Below are 19,111 nucleotides of genomic sequence, written 5' to 3'. Positions count from 1 at the left end.
TCCTCCACCAGAGAAGTATAGTTCAAAACCCTAGAAGAAAAAAAGAAAAACCAGAAACTTCTATAAATTCTAGCAAACCAGATGAAAATTTTTTTTCAGTTAAATATTCTTCTTTCTGCCTGTCCTCTTTCTTTTCTTATTAATATGAGATATAAGGAAAATGAAATATCTGAGGTTTAAGGCTCTACCTCTCTCCCAATAAACATAGAATTGTAATAAAAAACATCTATCAATCTTCCCTATAAAGAGCAGAGCGTAGATATAAAAAGATTGATTGTCTGTGTCCTATTTCATTTTTGTTTCCGTAAGATGATAGGAATATGGAGGCATCAAAATGCATAACGTTTGAGTTTGCTTTGTAACCTACAATTTATTTGCTTAAATTCAATTAGAGTCTCATCCATCAAACACAGTGTACCTCGTGAGGGGATAGATCAAAATCTAGTAATCATGAACATGCAGAGCTTTGCCCACATGATGTCAGTGGTTCCCATATGGCTTTTCTTATGCCTCAGGTTTCTTTCAGGACAGGGTCCTTGACTCCCAAATCCAAGTGTCAGCCAAGCAGCTCTCAGTGCAGAGATTGAGTAATGCGCAAATTAAGGATTTGGGTCTGATTCTATTCCTTCTAAAATAAATTGCAACACTCCCCATGGCTCCAGCAGGAGAGAGGTCCTCTGCATTACTTCACTAACTGATTGCAATCCACATAGGGTGTGCAGAAAGAACTGCCAGATAATTCATTATGCCACAGAGCCCTTGTCTTACTGGAAGGCTTTTTATCATCACGCATTCAACTTTAATCTTAGCCATAAATTTACGTGGTTTGTAATTGATGCATTAGTAGCTGGAATGGTTGGATGGCAAGTTTGTAAGTTATTGATGGTGGCAGCTTCAGGTAGAAGAGTTTTGGGCTCAGGATAAACAGCTGGTTCATTTATCCTAGTCAGCTCACTCCAATAATCTCCCTCATGGATGTAGCAATAATTAGGAACAAGGAACAAAAATCTGATAACCCGTGGCAGCTAAGCTAAGGGACAAATAGAGAAGGTGTATATTTACTGATGCAAGCTCCAAATTAAGCAAAACAGAGACCAGAACATCCCGGAGGTGTAACTCCACGTTCTCTGACTTGGGGACGCAGGCTCCACAAGGACCATGAGCAAATGATTGAGCCTTTTTTTTAAGATGCCAGACTTTTCTGCAGTACAGAGTGCTCCCTCATATAACCTGGGCAAAGCGATTCACGACAGCTCTTTGAGGCACTCTTATCTATTACAGTCGCTGGGAGTCTCTGTGGAGTTCAGTGCCATGGCTGCATTCTGACAGACACCTTGTTCTTGCCTGATATATTCTCTGCCCTGTCCTCGAGCTCTTCAGAAGAATCATTTCTTGGGTGGAAATGAGGCTTCTGGGAATCCTTTGCGCTGCTTTGGCTCCGTACCTGGGATAGACGGTATGAGTCAGCCAGGAGCCGTCCAGACATTTTCCTTCTGGTTCAGAACTGAGTCTGGAGTTCGGTTTCTGCAAGGAGAGGGTTACAGACATGCTGGGTTCCTCCTTCCTTTTCATGTTTAGATCGTGGGTAGCTCTCTGGTCTGCTTTACTTTGTTTGCCTGAACCAACCTTCCCTAGAAAGGTTATTAAAGAAAATGCAAGTAGCTTCTGTAATTTCATGTTAATCAACTAAGCACAAGCTCTGCGATAAAGGAATCGACTAACTACTTGATGTTCCAAAGCCTATGGGGAGAGAGGAGGTCTTTTAATATTTTTTTTTAATATTCCATTTTTTGGGGGGGGTAGGGGGGAGCAAAACCAAAGCTAAACACATTAGAGGGTTTGCCCAAAGCTAATTTTTGGATAGCAGATCCTAGGCTTGTAACTAATTTAGAAGTTTATAGAATGTCCCCAACATGTTTAGACCAAATCTATCTCACCAGTTTTGAGGCCATTATGTTATTCATAGAATTACTACTCAGAAAGTAAATCTGAGTTTAGAACAGTTACATTCACTTAGTTTCTACTGAAAATTGTCCAAAAAATATGTATTTTTATAGCACAAAGGATGACCCATTTAAGCAGAATAATTTAAAATCGGACACACCCCAAAGAAACTCCCAATCAGACTACAAATGATTTTGGGACTAGAAGAATCTCTATGCTTATTCTTCAGATCCTCTGGCCTGCACTGTTTTCTAGATAGGATCATGTTTAGCCTTTATGCAAAATGTTTTCTAAAATTTTACCTAAGCAGCAAATAAATACTTTCTGTATTTGGGATTTCTTTTTTCTTTTTCATAGCATGAAGAATGGAGGAGCATGCACCAATAGCCGGTCTCTTTTGTTTCTCTCATTTGCTGTGGATTCCTCCTGATTAACCTCACATTTTTATGATCCTAAATCAGGAAAAAATCTGTTGTTCCTCACTGTAGCTGCACGTGCCTTAAAATCAAGAGAAGAATGAGCCTTGCTTTGTATATTTTTCTCCCGAAAACTGCATGGATACGGTAGTGTCTGTTTTCAACGAGTGGAAATTCCAGTATCAAGCAGTGAATCTTAAATCCCCAGGCTCGCTGCAGCCAATGCTGTACAAATTGAACGCTTGCTCATCTAGTTTCAATAAAGCCTGAACAATGATGCTCCCCATCAGTCGGCAGGTTGGTTCCCCGCACCGTGCCTTCCATGGCGTGTACACCTGCAAAGGGGACTGCAACTGGCTAGGACCACGGCGTTTGGCCAAATTCCATGCAGGAAGCAGGGGAGGGGGGGAGCAGGGGCAGCAAACAGACTCTGCTGGGTCTGCCAGACAGTTGTGTAAGTTGCTCGTTGTGTGTAAGTCATTCTGCAGGTTCCCAGCATGGAAAGTATCTTTAGGCTATTTTACAACAGAAGGAAATTCTTTGGCGTATTTCATCTTTTCCCCAAATAGAAAAACATTGGTGAAATGTCTTCTTCGCCCCCTGTGTTAGAATGTTCTGGTTTCCTATCTGCAGCAATATTAGCTTCATAATCATATAAAATAATTTATAAATGCCCATACCTACTGTACACATCCTGAAGAAAAGTTGATCAAGCACAGAAATAGAATTTATTCTTCCCCAAGTCTTTCTCTCTCCTATTTATACTTCTAGTTTCCCCTTTCTCATCCTCACGTCCCACTTTCTTCCCACATTCTCCTTTATCATCTCTGTTCCTTTTAAATATTTTCTTCCCAAATAAAAACAAACAAAAGTATCAACCACAGTGGTCTTCTACATTTGTCTTCTGTCCTTTGTTAAAGGGAATTGGAGCAGGGGGTGGTCTCGGGCTGCTATCCAGAAAAGAAGGGGGAAGAGAGGCACTGTTTATTCCTGCCAAGGACTGAAGCAGTCCCCAACCTTTTCTTTAATAGCGTCTATCATATTCCTTTCCGCCTCTCATGGGGGTAAGCATTTTACGTGTAAATTACTGTTATTATTTACCTACAGAGCATGTGTATGGTGACTGGCACGAACAGTTTGGAAACGTCAGTTTAGATGTCAGTGTTCCTGTAAACATTAATTCACGTGAGTGACCTGTGTGACCTCTCCATAATCTGATTCTTTAACGTTTGAAGGTTTGTTGGAAACAAACTTCCTGCTAACAAGATAGGTGTATGGTATCTGTGCAATTCCTTGCTTGTTAGGTACATAGAAGTGGACTCGACGCTCCCCTCCCCCATTATTTCACAAGATTTTTTTTGTGCTTTCCTGTTGCATGGAGGACCCCTGGACCAGCAAAAGGAGCAGAGGCAGAACCATTAGAAGAAGATGCAGCGGGACGAGGGGCTTTGCCAGCTCAGAGCCAGGAAGGGGAAGTTGGCTGAACTGCTTTTCTGTTTCTCTTGGGGTTTCTTTTGGGTTTTTTTTGGAAGCAGGGTTAAGGTGAACACCTAAGCGATTGCGGAGCGAGGCCCCACCTTTCCCAGCCTGATCTGCAAGCTCGGGTTACTCTCTCCTGCCTGGTTTGCGGGAGCTCGCAGTGAGCCTCGTGCCTGCCTGCTGCCCGCTGCCTTCAGCTCTCAACCTGCCGGGGAGCCTGGCAAAATAACACCATTTGCAGAGCTCAGATCTTATTTTCGGGAACATTTGCCGGAAAACACCAGGTCAAGGATGGACTAGCACCACTTGAGATTCAGCAACCGAACCGCTGCAAACAGTAGCTGAGCAATATCTTCCTTTCTTCTTTTTTAAAAAGCGTTTGAGAAAATCTGTGTCCTTCCTGGAGAAGCCGTCAGGGGCACGACTCTGGCAGTGATGGCTCTGACTTCACCTGCCTCTGCACATGAGTCACGGAGTGTTATAAAAAGCAAGGACCTGCCAAGTCTCATTTCTTGGAAGTGAGTGGAAATTTCAGCAAGCAGCTGCTCTTTCATTAGTTTAGACTTTTCCTCTGTGGGTTTCATGAAGAGGGCCTGGAATTACAGAAACTTTGTAGCCTAAAGGACCTGTTGCTGTGTTTGGGTAACCGCGGCTCAGTCCTGGAAGCGGCTACGTGTTTGGTCTAGATCTGATTTTGATCTTTGTGACGAATCTTGGTGAAGCCTGGAAGGAGACTCGAGAACACAATTAAGCAGGTTTGTAAGTCTTTCAGGATTGGCAATTCAATCCTATCAAAAATCGGGAGCAGAACCTCAAAAATCAGATTAGCTCTCCTATATACTACCTGAAGGGGGATTCTTTTCTTCTGTCTGATGCTGTCGAAAGATTTATGTGTTCTAGCTTTTCTCTGGAGTGATGAAAGTCAAAAACTTATTTGAAAGTGAAATCGGTGAAAACTGATATTCTCAGGGAACAGCCCGATTTTAGGAGTGGAAGTAGCTCATTATAGAAATCGTGACTGTGGCAACAGCTTAGCGTGAGGACTTTGGCTACCTGTAAGCATGCCAGTAGTATCTGCGCATGGGACTATTCCCCGTGCAGAGTGAAAGCCACGTGTAAGTTGTCAGGGTCAGGAGGAATGTGGTGCCAGATGGAAACAACATAAACAGCTGGGAGATCTCATCCGGGATTTCGAGTGAGGACGGGAGACTTTTGTTCTCGTAGCCCGCTCGTTCCAAGCGCGGTTTGGATACACCTACTTCTTCGGGGAAGGATTTTGCTTTGGAGCCTTGGTAGGTTTTGCGAGCGGCTCTTTTTCTTCTTGATGAACGCTTACGACCACTTTAAACGGCTCCCGCGTTTCAGCCCAGCTCCGGGGAGCTGCTCCCAGTCCCTCCGCGTTTCGTGAGCGCCCCGTAAACCGCCACGGGGAGCGGGAGGCGAGGCGGCCCCGGCAGCGCGCACGGCCCGCATGGCGCGGGGGGCTCCGCGGGGCTCCGCGCTGCCCGACCGCGGGCCCGCCCCGGCCGCGGGCTGGGGCTGGGGCGGCGGGGCCGGGGCCGGGGCCGGGGCCGGGGCGGGGCGGCGGGCCGGCAGAGGGAGCTCCGCTCCGCTCCGCTCCGCCGCTGCTCCCGGTGACCGGCGCCCTCCCCGCGCCGCTCCGGCACTTTGTTGGCGGCGCGGAGCGGAGAGCGGAGACCCCGCGCCCGCCCCTGCCCGCAGCCCGGCGGCGGCGGCGGGGAGACCCGGGGCCGCCGCCGCCACCACCACCACCACCCCCCCCCCGGTGCGGGAGCTGCGCGGCGCGCCCGCCGGAGGAGGACGCCCGGGAAGGTAAGGGGCTGGCGGGGCGGGTTTTCCCCCGGTCGCCGAGCCCCAACCCCCCGCCCCGCTTTTGTTCCGCCACCCTGAAAGCCGCCCGGGCGGCCGCCCGGCTCTGTAAGGTGGCGAGTCGCGGGGCATCGGCCCCAGGCTGCCCCCCCGGTCCCGCTGCCGCCGCCCTCCGCTGGGGCAGGGGCCGCCGGAAAACTCCCCCCCGGGCCGTGCGGGGCTCTGCCGCGGCGGCTGGGGACGGCGCTCGCCGCCGCAGCCTTTCCCTGCCGCCGCGGCTTTACACGGACGTAGCTCCCCGCGTGTGTACGTGTGTATGTATAGGTGTACGTATGTTTTTCTCCCCCCCCCGCCCCTTGGTAACGCCACCCGCCGCCACACCTGCTCGCACCTCGCCCGCCGGGCTCCCCCCGGCAGCGTGCCGCGGTCCCGGGGGCGGCGGGGCGAGGGTCCCCGGCGCTGCCCGGGAAGGGCAGCGTCCGTGCCTGGCCCTCCTCCTCCAGCCTCACCTTCTACCAGGTGACTTGGCTTTCACTCCTTATTGTGGTATTTTTTTCCCCCCGCGGTTAAGCTGGCTTTTCCAAAGCTGGCCTGTATTGCTGGTAGCTGGCGAAGGGCGGCTTTCGGGTGCCCTAATCCTGTTGCATGCCCGCGTTTCTTTGGTGCTCTGCCCTGCTGTCTTCCTTCTCTGCTGTGCAGCCCTTTCCCTCCATCTGCTGACTTTCCCTGGCGTTCTTCCTCTTTCTGCCCCTCTCGTCGCCATGACGTGCACTCCCTTACGCATCGCGCCGGTGCACAAGGGGTGACCCGGGCCCACAGCAGAAAACAGGTTTGTGGCATTTTGTGGCATGATTTAAGGTGCTTCTGCCCACCCTCCCCCCCGTAACCTCAGTAGGTCTGTGTTGTATCCGTGAAAGGCAAGACATCGCAGCTTCCACTAAACCCCAGGTTCAAGCCAGCTAGTAGCAGGCAATAGAAGGGTGAAACAAGTTTTTCTTAAGGATGTTGTTTGGGGACCAGCCCTCCCACTCAAAACCTGTGCTTTGCCTTGGCTCGTGGGGCTTGTACCCCCGGAGTTAAAGACATGAAGCAGTATGACCTTTGGTGGAGCCCGCTGTGTGTACTTAAAGCGAAATACTGAAGATAAAAGTATTACTGCTCTGTGTTACATCTACTAGAATATTAACCAAATGATGGATCTTGTGCGTCTTTGCAGCGTAGATCCTATTTTAATTGTGCTTCTCCTTCATCATCAAAAATGTGGTCCTCCTCCCTTCCTATTGACCATCTTTCTTCTCGTTTGTGATTGTGCAATGTCTGTATGTCAGCTACAAAAGTTGCTTACATGGGAGAGCATAAAAATGACCATTTTTGTTGTTGGCAACTGGAAATACTGAATCAGCATGTGTGACCGGTCTCCTTTCCATGGAGTACCCGTGGAAATGCTGCAACCCTTGCCCTCTGAGAAGCGGTCCTCTCCTAGGCCAGGCTTGAAATGGGCTGGTTGTTTCTTCTCGGTGAGCAGTGGGGACTGCAAAAGGCTTACAGGGTTTCCGAGGTGTAAGGGAGATGCAGCATACCTCATCTCGATTCACAGTTCACAGCGAGCGTAGCATTATTAGCATACGGGTATCGTCAGGTAATGAAATACTGTGCTCGAGGCTCTGTGGAAGCAGGTTGGGGCTGCTGCTTGCTTTTACTAGGGGAGGCTATGGAAATATAAGTGGCTTTGGACTTTAATTGTCCAACTGGTTTGTATTGTCACATACTCATAATGACTGCAGTATTGAGTTATGCCTTCTCATAGCTCAGAACGAATGTTTCTGATTGTGTGTAATTTTGAAAGCAGCCAAAGCATCCCATTAGATTTAATCGGGAGGGAGGTGACACCCCACAAGCAACAACACCCAATAGTGATGAGGTGCCAGGTTATATATAGCTATAATAGAGAGGGCAAGATTGATCTAAAGATAATTACTTTTGCTGTGAAATGCACAGGCAGAAAAAAATACAGAAGTTTTGCACTTGGCGACAACTAAATTTGTGAAATATGATTGATTTTCTTTCTGTCCGTGGTCTAGCTGTAAATGGCGAATCAGTCACATTAACTGCTGCATTTTTTTCCCCTGTGGGTGAAAGCTTATTAAAATCTAAACATCTGAAGTCGAATAATTGGCGCCCTGAGGGTCAAAATAGATTAAATATATAAGAACTTTTCTCTTCAGCAACTGCAGTGAGATAACAGAAGACTTCAAGTCCACACAATGAAGACTGCACTAATAAAGTACTTGCTAACTTTGATTTTGGTGTCTAGCACTTGTTCCTCTTATACTCCTGATTACAATTCCCGCATCACTCTGTCTCTCAAATGGTGAATGACTGGTCAACGGTACGAGATTTTCTCGAAGACACAGCTTGCAGCTGTGCCAGACAGAAAAATGGAGCCCTTTGGTCTGTGACCCATCCAGACTGTTCTCTTTCTGCTGTGGCACTGGTGGCCAGAAAGACAAGACATTTAACACCTCAGGGCTGTGTTGCTTACGGTACAGTGTGCATGGCCCGATCCTAATGTCTCTATTCAAAGAGAATTGGAAAGGGGCTTTGCTTGTGTGTTCGTTTTCTGTGTGTGGATAGGTCTGTTTCCCACGTTTCCTTTGAAACGAGGATTTCTTCTTGCTTTCTTACTTGACAGCATCTGGTTCTGTGCCCCCTTTGTCCATAGGGATTCAGAGTTTTCATCGTTCTAGTCCTGAGCTGGGTTTGCAAGGAGGCTAATCAACAGCTCACGATTAGATGGCTTTTAACTGATTTTGAAGCTTCAGTATTTGTTTTGTGGTGCAGAGAGCAGCATGGTGCCTGAAGTACCATTTTTCCTCGTAGTAGGGCCATACTTACACAATACCCACTAAAACTGTAAGTCACTAAAAATACCATTGATTACTAAACTAACAGTGCAGTTATATACTGAATTTTCACATTGGGGGAAAAAAAGAAAAAGAAAAGACTAAGAGGCTAATTTCTTGGTTTTGGTGCTAGTTCTCTAGTTTTTCCAGTATTAAATGCTTTGCATTACCAGAAACTAGAACTGCTTTCAGGGAGGGCTGTAACTGCTGCCATTTGAACTCAACTCCAGAGTTAGATTGATTCATCCATTGATTTATTCATCCAACACGCTGAATTTCTCATAGTTTTGTACAGATCTTGATTTAACCCTGTTACCTAGGAATTTCAGTTTCCCACCCTAGATTGCAGGTTAGATGATCGCTGTCATCTTAATTTTACGTTTTGCTGGGAACTTCAGCTGTTACTGCAGTCCTGAGTGACTGCTGGGTTTCTCCCTGTTGTGCCCATAGATGAACTTAGGTATAAAGTCATTAAAGTTTCATCTAAGTCAGTCAGACTATTTGGTATGTGCATAGAAAAGCATTTGTATAACTGTTTACAAAACAGAGCTCTTCATTCACTGAAATGGAAAGGTAAGGCAAGGCGTCCTTTATAGCGTTTGATACTCAGAGAACCTACGTAATTTTGCTTGTTGCCTGGCGAGGTTAGTCACAGCCTTCTTGGAAAGACCACGATGATGTGGGAAGAAGCAACCTTTAAATCTGTTTTGTGGGGAGGGATTTTTTCATTTGTTTGTTTTGTTTTTAATTGCATGTCATAGATACTGGGGGGATAAAAAATGAATCCGTCACAACTGGAAACGTTAGCATTAGCTTTTGAGGACCTGTTTTCATTTTGAGCTGTGACCATGAGCCCACAATCACTAACACATGCTTTTGATTTTATTCTGTAATGTCAGTTTCAGTAAAAATTTTAAATATTAGCCAACTCAAGGCCTTGAATGCTACTAGTTGAACGCTTCCAGTCCCTTCTTCCCTCCCTTCTCTATGCCACTGTCTCAGTAATTAAAGGTACTCATGCTGTGAATCTCCACAGGATTAAGATCTAAAGTGGAAACAGCAAATTACAAATTACTTTCTTTGCATTTATCACCTTTGTGTTTTTCTGAATAGACTTAAGCAGCCTTGCGTGTTCTGGATAAACAAGGTTAGCAGACGTCTGTCTCTAGCTTCAAAGGTACAGGGCTAGTACTTTCCATGGAATTTGTACATATCTCCTTAAAGTATTAATTTCTGTGGGGTTTTCTGTTGTGTAGTTTTCTGATGCATAACAGGCATCTTCATTACTGATGGTGTGACAGGGGATTCTACTTGCATTTGTTCTTAAAGCTTCACTCAAGTTGGCGTTTTGACCAACCATGGAAATTGCTATGTTCTCTATAAAACTACAAACTAAAACCAAACCTGTATAAAACTCTGGGCTGTGAAATGATGAACTTGTCCTGTAATACTGGGAAAACTTTGTCTATTTCAACAGAATATTTAGAAAAAACTTACCATTTTAAGAATGGTATCTGTTTGAGTGAGAGTAGGTGTTACGGATATTCAGTAACTTAAAGTAGATTTTGTGCAGATAACTTGTTTTTTATTTTTTTTTTCTTTTGAAGAATGCATTGGTTTTACATGAGAGAGAGGATTTATCTTTTAATAATCCAAAATGTTACCACTTAAGGATTTTCTGGATTTTAGAGATTACCACTGCAGGTAAGGGAACATCTGACTTCTTTCAAGCCTCCCATGAGCATAGAGGAGCTGTATTCAGCTGACTTCATTGTGAAGCTGCCATAGCTGGTTCTTGGGCCAGGGGGCTGGGATTTGCTGTAGCTGCTGGATGCTTCAGACTTAACCTACTTCAAGAGCATCACTGTAAGCCTTAATGTCTGTAGCTCAGGAATGTTTGTAACTGGAAAATAAAGGGATGACTCATGGGATTTGTGTGTATTACTTTGATTTCTACTCCTGCATGTAAAAGCATTTTTAACAATTCGACCAAGTAGAAAAGCAGGCACTAGGACTGCTGCTTCTCCCATCAGTGCTCTGTTCTCCTCCCCCTTGCCTTCCAGAAATTGGCTCAAGTGCAAAGAGAAGCTGAAAGTGACATGTTAGCAGTACCTTTTTGCTGTTCGTTAATATAGGTCCAGACCCATTGGGAAAGGGAAATGATATTTAACATACCCTCCAAATCAGCTGCCTAAAACTGGATCTAAAAAATAGGAGAAATACATGAGATCACAGAAGTCCGTTTGCTCTTCAATACTTGCAGATGCCTGGTGAGATACAAGATTATCCCAATTTTATCAACGTTTTAACTTTAGGTAGAATTTGACGTTGCTGTGATTTGTTCACTTAATGCTCCTAGTGATTTGTCTTTCACCTGAAATGTGAACTTTGGTTAATGAGCACTTTCTTTCATTCTGGGGTGGTTGAGAGGGCTTAATGTTAATTCAGCCCTCTGAATGCTCCTTTCATGCAGGCTGAGGACTCTGCTCTTCGTTCTGATGTGCTCTTCCTTCTTCCGATGCCGCTGCTCGTTTTGCTTGCTTCCACAGTGTGTCTGAGGTGTTGTCTTCTCTATCTCCTGAGTCAAAGAACTCTTTGTTTCCAGTGTAAAATATAATTTGGAGTAATTAGCCATGAGAAAGCTTTCTTTTTCTAATCCGTAAGGGATTTAACACTTGGTGTTTCAGAGAGCTAGGTATCTGGTTGATGCAGGGATTCGTTAAGAGTTCAGTGCCTATGAGAATCCCAGTGTACATCATAAAAATATTTTGAATGTGCAGTTCTATTACTCAGAGCATGTGAATGTGAGACCTTTGTGCAAAGAGTGAGACATTCAACTTGTATGTTGAGTTCTTCACTGTAGCTGGGTGCACCTGACAATGATATAGCAAGGACTATGCAATGAAATTGAGTTACATCATGAGGAGTTTGTGATATCAAGTTGTAATAAAATTCAACTTGATGATCTTCCGTGCCATTTTAAAAATGGCACGGAAAAGTCAGCCATTTATAGATGTGCCTCTAACGTAATTTTCAGCTTTGCACAACATGTCTTGAGAAGCCAGTGAGTGCATTATACTGCCTTCAGTTGGAGATATAAATATACATCTATGTTTCACATTCAGAATTGGGTGGCAGGCTGTGTATTTAAATACACATTTTTCTTCTTTCACTTCAGTGTCATCTTAGGCTTGGTTTTCCCAAAGTGGAATTACTTATTCTCTTCTCCACTTCTAGCATTATTTATTGCTTTGCAATTCTTACCATGCTCTCGCAACCTTAGTGTAATGTTTCATCTCTTCTGTTTCCTTCTCTTCCTGTATTTAAGGGTAAAGAATTGTCTAGGGGTGAGGGCAGAGGGCTGGCAGGTGGGAGGGTGGAGTCCGTTCCTATTTCAGCTGCAGACTTTGTTATGGCTAATAAATTCAGGCTAACTGGTAATTAGCTTCTTATTGCTATCCCACATACAGAGGGCAGAGTGAGGAATCTGGACTTAGTACTTTAGCGTCCATTAGGTAAATTACCCCTGTCTGACCAATGTCCTACCACTTCTGAGAAACAAGCACGGCTTCTCCATTGCAGTCACTGTTTCCCTTCTCATGGCTGCTTCTGTGCTAAAAGCACTGCTGCATTTTGAGCCTTACCTTCAGCTTTGGTCTCAGTTCTCCCCGCTCAGCCTGGCCCCTGTGTGAGCTCTTAAAGTCTTCCTTCCTTCTCCACTTGCCTGAGCCATGTTTCTCCACCATCTTCCATATTCTGGTCCCTCCTGCTCTTGAGTCTTGATATAACTTTAGTCTCCTGGGTTTTTTCCTTTCTGTTTCTTAATTTATCTCCTAAGTTTTCCCTACCCTTTTTGTTTTACTTCACTCTTCCATTGCACATACTGCTCTGTGTCCAATTTTGCAGAATGCACTTCACAGCACTTCTTGCAGTAAAGCTTTTTCTTGCTCACAGACCAACTCTTTTTACCCTTTTGTGTCATTAGTCTCCCAGTGTCTTCTGAAATGCATTTCAGATCCATTGATCTCAGTGGGACACATCGTATGTGAAATTACATGTGTAGTCAAGTCTTTGTGGGATAGGGTTTGAAAAGTCATGTCTTTTCTAAAGGTTTAATGCTGTGCACTTTGTCTAGGCAATAATTTTAAGCTCACTTCAAGCAGTTCTAGAGCTCAAGACCTGAATAGGAGGTGTTAGAGTGTGTGTAGGCATTTGTTTTCCCTATGTGAATGAGGTGTCTAATACACACACAAAAAAGTCTGTTCAATCAATGTCTTACTGAATATGAATGTAAGATATTCCCAGAAGCGCCTTCAATACGTGGTGGCATTTGTTCTTTTCTACTTAGAATTTAGAGTTTTTCTCACTTTTTATATTAAAGCTAAATGTTGACATGCAAGAAAAAGACGTGTTCATACATTTCTTAAAAGTGACAGAACAGAATACAGTCCTGGAGGAGAAGCAAGTTGCTGTTGAGGCCCAGTCTTGGTGATGACCGATTGAAGTCACAGTTTTGTGCAGCTGATCAACAGTTTGACTTCTTCAGAGGGGCTCAGACTTCCCGGTTGGGGGTTTGGCAGATGAGATGGTCCTACTGGCCTATGCAGTACAACATTTTGTGCCCCGCAGTGGCGAGTACCTTAGAGCAGCTGGCAGCAGTGGGCTACGTCTTCCCAGGTGTTGTAGTTTAACCCCAGCTGGCAGCTAAGGCTCACCCAGCCACTCGCTTACTCCCCCCCAGTGGGATGGGGGAGAGAATCGGAAGGGTAAAAGTGAGAAAACTCCTGGGCTGAGATAAGGACAGTTTAGTAGATAAAGCAAAAGCCACGCATGCAAGCAAAGCAACACAAGGAATTCATTCCCCACTTCCCATGGCCAGGCAGGAGTTCAGCCATCTCCAGGACAGCAGGGCTCCAGCACCCGTAACGGTGACTTGGGAAGACAAACACCATCACTCCGAACGTCCCCCCCTTCCTTCTCCTTCCCCCAGCTTTCTATGCTGAGCATGACGTCCTATGGTCTGGAATATCCCTTGGGTCAGTTGGGGTCAGCTGTCCCGGCTGTGTCCCCCCCCAACTCCTTGTGCCCCCCTGTCCTGGTTTCAGCTGGGATAGAGTTAACTGTCTTCCTAGTAGCTGGTACAGTGCTGTGTTTTGAGTTCAGTATGTGAAGAATGTTGGTAACACTGATGTTTTCAGTTGTTGCTCAGTAGTGTTTAGACTAGAGTCAAGGATTTTTCAGCTTCTCATGCCCAGCCAGGGCACCTGACCCAAACTGGCCAACGGTGTATTCCATACCATGGGACGTCCCATCTAGTTTAGGAACTGGGAAGTGGGGGGGCAGGGATTCGCCGCTCGGGGACTGGCTGGGTGTCAGTCGCCGGGTGGTGAGCAATTGTCCTGCGCATCATTTGTACATTCCAATCCTTTTATTACTACTGTTGTCATTTTATTAGTGTTATCATTATCATTATTAGTTTCTTCTTCTCTGTTCTATTAAATCGTTCTTATCTCAACCCAGGAGTTTTACTTCTTTTCCTGATTTTCTCCCCCATCCCACTGGATGGGGGGGAGTGAGTGAGCGGCTGCGTGGTGCTTAGTTGCTGGCTGGGGTTAAACCATGACACCCCCCAGCCTCCTCGCTGGTGGGGTGGGGTGAGGAGCAGAAAAGGCCTTGGCTCAGTGTAAGCACTGCTCAGCAGTAATAAAAACGTCCCTGTGTTATCAACACTGTTTTCAGCACAAATCCAAAACATAGCCCCATACCAGCTACTATGAAGAAAATTAACTCTATCCCAGCCAAAACCAGCACGCTGGGGAAAGTGTTTGCTGACTTTATTGGAGGGGATGGATGCGCAGAGCATGAGAGTTTATGTCCCATCAGATTCTTTGAGTGTTTTAAACTGTACTTTTATAACTCTGAAAGTTCTTACTGTCCAAAGAGATCTCCATTCCCTTTTTTAAAATCATCTAAAGATCTTGAAGACAGCTGTTTTGACTCTTTGCCTCAGTTTTCCTATTTATAAACAAAAAATCTATCTGTGTCTGAGGAGTTCTGTGAGGCTTAATTAGCAAATGTTTACATAGTCTTTTGAAGATATAAAGCACCATATAAATGCTAAGTAGTATTATTATTACCACCAGCTGCTTACTTGTAATTGCAGTAATAAAAGTTTCAGTGCTGGTGGTTGTATTATTGTTGTTCTAGATACAGTTTTGTGAACACCAGAGACATTGGGGTGGTGGTAAAAGTGACGGTGCAGACCATGCTGAGGTACAACGTGTGGGAGAGCTGAGATGAGAGAAGCTGTGCTTCCAGCTATGGAATCTTCGTGAAGGACTTCTTTAAAAAAAACCCCAAAAAACAAAAAGATAAAAGTCCATAACTGGCAAAGAGTAAAACCTCTTCTGCAGTATGCCAGCATTTACAAGTCACAGGGCTACCGGGGGGTGGTCCATGCTGTGCAGTGTCTCACCTGATTAGGAATGAGCTAGCAGCAGTTGCATTCCTGACATTGGCATGTAAAAGAAGGGATCTTTTAGAGATGATTGATAATTGGTAGTATAGGAAAAGAGATGTGGTATAAATCACAATTAGCCTTTAGGATTTTTTTTTTTAGGTCTACTTTTGTAAAACATCCATGACTTAATGCTGAGCTATTTTTATTAATGTTCTTGCGCTTATCTCGCATAACCAGCTTGTTAAAAGAGGATATGAACACTTTTTAAGCCTCTGACTTATAAATTGTGAGAAAGAGAAAAGAAGATTGATTCCCACAGGCTTGAAGGTAGATTCATTTCTCTTCTAGTTAGCAAAATGAGAGCAGAGGAAAAATTAAGCTGAAGACTTAGTGGGCCAATCAGTTTTAGCCAGGTAGAAAATCATTAGATTTAGCTCTAATGTACAATTTAATTGTCAAACTTTAACCTAAAAGGAAATAAATGCAGGGGAATTCTGTTTGGGTAAATTGATGATAATATCTTCTAGTCATTTCTGCCTGAAGTAATAAGGGTAAGAAAAAAAAAAAATAACAAAGGAACACTGAGGGGGAACAATTATTTTGCTAACATCTCCTGAGGATCTCAGGGGGTTACTCGGCTGCATTTTAAGGAGAATATTGTGCTGCTGGAATGTTGGAGAAGAATGATAATAATTGTGCTTTGAAGAAAACTTCTCTGTTCTTTTTACTGTAAACAGCTGAGATAAGATGGAAAGGTTTAGAAGAATGCAACACCTTCTGTGAGTTCTTTCAGCATTCTTAATTGCTCATAATGAGATCTCTATTTGAATATTGTTGTTAGATATTTCTGATGATTTTTAGGGGGTTCTAGTTTACTAAGTCAGGCTGTCAAACTGCCTATAACAAGTGATCTGTTTCTAATCATCTTAATATCGAGTATAACGCTTATTTAAATTGCTACGGATGTTTCCTAATAGCTTCTGGATCAGTTCTAATTATAAAGACGTGAATCAGTTAACATGTTGGAGAGATCACACGGATCTGGGTCATGGGCGACATGATTTCATAGTGGCTGCACTGCAAGTACTTCTAGAACAGAAATGATGCAAAGCAGGGAACTGATTCAGTCCTTTATGATTATGTGTAAGCAAATTTTCAGACAACTTTGAACATCATTAAACAGCAAGAAGAAAAGGCAGCAGCCTTCTTTTTTTATTTTTTTAATTTTAGGGAAATCCTATTTTAAAAACAACCCTGAAGCGTACAACCACAAAGTCTTTCTGCATAGAAATAGAAACAGTTTAAACACACAGAGGTAGGCAATATAACCCTCAGGACCATACCATACAGAGATGTCCCAACTTGGCAGGTTCATAAAATGTTGCTTTAGCTGCTCAAAATATTTTCTGTAGCAAAGTGGAAGACAATTCATAGCATTGTATTAAAGCTGTTCTCTCTTTATTGTGTGAGACTGGTGACACCTCATTTTGAATAAAAGTATGGGTTTTCTTGAGGGCTGTGGAAAAGAGCAACTGTTTTATGCTCCTTGCATACGGTGGTACAGCAATTTGATAGGAATTTCTTTTTCTGTTATCCTAGACTGCAACATACAGTAGTATAATAGCTATCTTTTGAAGTACGGAAAATCTGCCTAAGGGGCCATCATTTTAAAGTATAATATGAAATGCTGTTTTAATAAGGTTTGCTTCTTGCACGTTTTATGTGCAAGGAAATGTGTGTGTTGAAACATTGCTAATCCTTCATTTGCACAAAGTATTTGGCTCGTTCCCTAACTGTCAAGGAATTAATGGTGTGCTTCAATGAGGTCTTGCATTACTAGACTGTAATTATTTTTATAAGAGATTCTATGCTGTATTTGATGGTGCTTTATGAATTATCATAATAAATAAAATGAAATTGCCATTGTCAAAACATATGAGGAAAGTAATCTGATTCCTATTGTTTGTGTACTCACCGGCTCACGAAATTGAGTGATTTCCAATGGACTTCCAGGCTGTTGATACGAGTTGGTGAGGTTTGCTGTGTTGCACTGTTTTGCTTGTTCTTGTGACAAGTTAAACAATGGTGTAGCTGAGAAGCAACTCCATTGACGAGATGACAACACGTCTCTTCTGTACTTCCTCCTTTGGCCTTGTACTTGAAAAGGGAGCAAAAAGGCAACGCATATATTGGTTCACTTAATGAATTCAGGTCCTCATCTGAACCGTGACGGCGTGACCTCTGGCAGTTATTGTATGGTAACAGGCTTTAAATTAAGTTATTCAGAGGAGTGCTTACAGCAGAGATGTCAGGACAGCACAGGCATATCCAAGCAGATTTTAATTGTACTCCCCCAGTACCAGAAACAGGCTACAGTTGCATGGGACTCCGTGCCTCTTGGCAGAGGACAGAGGTCCTTGCTGCCGTGCCTAGACTGGGTCCAGTACCCAAACCTGGGTATGGTGTCTGCACTGTAGACACATCTGCCATCTGCATGCTTTTCTGGAGCTCTGCACCTAGCTAAAGCAGACTATATAGAAGATAGTACCTATCATTTGCTTCTCAGGCAGGCAGAGTCAGTGGGATAAAATCTCAGTTTCAGAATATCTACCTAAGATTTTCCCTTTGGTTTATTACAAATGTTTGTATGGTCATAGCTCCTCCAGATGTTAGCCAGTGACTGTAGGCTTGTTGTACTAGGCACTCAATTTCAAGAGAATTTTATTATTTAAACATTGTGTCTATTTTTAAGTCAGATAATCTATAAAACCTGTTTAAAGGCATGAGGGATCATTACATCATCTAGTTTGACCTCCAGAGTGTATGAAGGAGGAGAGTTTCTGCCTTTCTATTTCTGGTAGAAAAATATAAAATAAGATTTCTTGTCCTTCCTCTCTGAGGAAGATAGACACAATAATTTAAAGTACCTGCCTCTGGCAAACATTGGCATATTTCACTAAGTACATTAGTGAATTTTTAGTGGTTCTGTGTTTGGATTGTGTAAATGCCAGTACGTGGTGCTACCCTCTAGATGCTGTTGTTTGAATTTATATATATTTTTTTCTGGCACATAGCAGATGCAATCCAGATTTCCTCCTCTACACATAGACCTTTTCCCCCCAAACCTCATAGGCTAAAAGCAGATGATCCGGGAGTCTGTACTGTTTTCTCTTCATGCTTTGCTGTATAAACTCCGGTCAGTTTCTGAACCACTGTATACTTCTCTGCATAATCATTTTTTGCTCACATGGCAGACTGAGACACTTGGTTGCAAAACAGTTTCTAAGAGTTAAAGGCTGTATTACCCTGTGGGAGAAATCCATGGAAGTACTGGGGAAGTTCTTGTATTGGTTCATTTTGATATTTGAGAGACTCAGGGCCTTCTTACCTCCTAGACCATGGAGATGGTGGTGTACAGCGACTGGGATGTCCAGACGCGTGCTGTGCTAGTACTCCCAATAGTGCCAGCAATAATACTTTTTCTCCATGGTTGTGTCTCCCTTACAGCTGCTACTGAACAAGATTCACAGATGTCACTTCAAGCAGTTTTAAATTGAATCCACAAAGACTGTGTGGGAATGTGTCACAAATCCTTCAAGTCCTCCTTGGTCTTAAAACCTCCCTCACAGAGCTTTAGTGCAGTGACTTCTTTAGGATGTAAAGAAAAGTGCATGGTAATTTTACAGATGACCTTACTCTTTATGTGCTCCCTGCATGGGACTCTTTCTTCCAGTAATGAGGAAATGTTCTGAGGCAGTGTTGTTGCCATGATGACATCAAGTAATGGAGACTTCCAGATATTCTCCTGTTCTCACCCGGTGATAGACATGTGCGCCTTCAGGGATCAACTGACCTTAAAAATGATGCTGATCTGGAGCTTGGGGGTAATTTTTGTTGTATGGAAATTTTTTTTCATAGGCATTGGGATGGTGATGTTGCACTTACTGATTAGAAACCATATATGATTAGCATTCCTGGTCTAAATGTGTACTCTCCACTCTGGACACATATTCCCCCTAGAGCTTCTAGGAATGCACTGAGTTGTTGTTCTAGCAGGAAAAGAATGCAGGGCTTTTGTC

The 19,111-nt window shown here is 43.9% G+C and overlaps 1 protein-coding gene across 6 annotated transcripts in view; it reads left to right on the top strand.

The window, feature by feature from the left end:
* Nucleotides 1-4,388: 4,388 nt before the first annotated feature.
* EPS8 (EGFR pathway substrate 8, signaling adaptor) overlaps nt 4,389-19,111 on the top strand; it is a 140,917-nt gene continuing 126,194 nt past the window's right edge. For 4 of the 6 annotated variants that reach the window (XM_069807810.1, XM_069807811.1, XM_069807806.1 and 1 more), the window contains exon 1: nt 5,436-5,672. The gene's annotated coding sequence lies outside the window, so the exon portion shown is untranslated. Of the gene's footprint in view, nt 4,595-4,878; nt 5,132-5,435; nt 5,673-19,111 lie in introns of those variants that run through there. The other 2 variants (XM_069807808.1, XM_069807807.1) reach the window with 2 other exon arrangements.

Source organism: Haliaeetus albicilla, chromosome 19 (genome assembly GCF_947461875.1).
Source record: "Haliaeetus albicilla chromosome 19, bHalAlb1.1, whole genome shotgun sequence".
Lineage (NCBI taxonomy): Eukaryota > Metazoa > Chordata > Aves > Accipitriformes > Accipitridae > Haliaeetus > Haliaeetus albicilla.
The sequence above is the reverse complement of the archived record's forward strand: the minus strand, read 5'-3'. Positions and strand labels throughout refer to the sequence as shown.